At 32.0% G+C, this 912-nt stretch overlaps 1 long non-coding RNA gene across 1 annotated transcript in view; it reads left to right on the plus strand.

Annotated features, from left to right (window-relative positions):
* LOC107753816 (uncharacterized) overlaps positions 1-912 on the plus strand; it is a 7,266-nt gene that overhangs the window by 849 nt on the left and 5,505 nt on the right. The gene's annotated exons all lie outside the window — the stretch shown is intronic.

Consider the following 912-nt stretch of genomic DNA (forward strand, 5'->3'; position numbering starts at 1 on the left):
TTTTTGTGCGCAAAAGAAAAAAAAACGACTTTATTCAACAATTCGTCTCCTCCGCATCACCCTGGTGCCATTTTGGAGAATATCCGCTGGACGTAAAACAACGTATGCTGTTCTGTGTCAGCTGCGTCACGCCGGATCTTCTTTCCTACGTTGTTGTGATTTGATCTGAACAAAAACAACGTATCCGCGTGGCGCAGCTGACAAAGTATTCTTGTAGCTTCGGTTAGTTTCAAAATGACGGTTGAACCCCTGATGTCACATGGATTATTTTACAGATCTCCTTGCTACGTTTCTGGACTTGGGAACATTTCAGTTGTGTTGCTGTCTATGGGAGGGTCAGACAGCTCTCTCAGATTCCATCAAAAATATATTAATTGTGTTCCGAAGATGAACGAAGGTCTTACGGGTTTGAAACGACATGAGGGTCAGTAATTAATGACAGAATTTTCATTTTTGGGTAAACTAACCCTTTAATTCCAATTGGTCAATCTCAATGGTGAAAATGAAAAAATAGTTTTATATAATGAGTGCTTAACTGTATGAGTGGTTTCATATCACTCTGCAGTCTATCTCTTTTTACACAAACACAAGTTGGTATATCAAAATTGCAGTGTTATTTTGGTATTACGTATATACTATTAAAGTGTTTCTTAGTATTTTGAAATAGCTTTTATTTTTTACAAAAAAAACTGTTTTTCCCCCATATCATTCCATATGATATGAGAAAAAAAAAACAAAGGAATATTCCATAATTTTATTAGTATTTAAATTATAAAAATTTAACAAATCAAAAATAAATACTCTATAATACTAAAAATTAAATAATTTATTTTGTATTTAATAATACTAATATTTGTAGTCTAATTTATTTGTTTTTATTTAAACAAAACAATGGTAATTTTACCACATTTC

The sequence above is a fragment of the Sinocyclocheilus rhinocerous genome, unplaced genomic scaffold, assembly GCF_001515625.1.
Source record: "Sinocyclocheilus rhinocerous isolate Xijiao unplaced genomic scaffold, SAMN03320098_v1.1 scaffold711, whole genome shotgun sequence".
Classification (NCBI taxonomy): Eukaryota; Metazoa; Chordata; class Actinopteri; order Cypriniformes; family Cyprinidae; genus Sinocyclocheilus; species Sinocyclocheilus rhinocerous.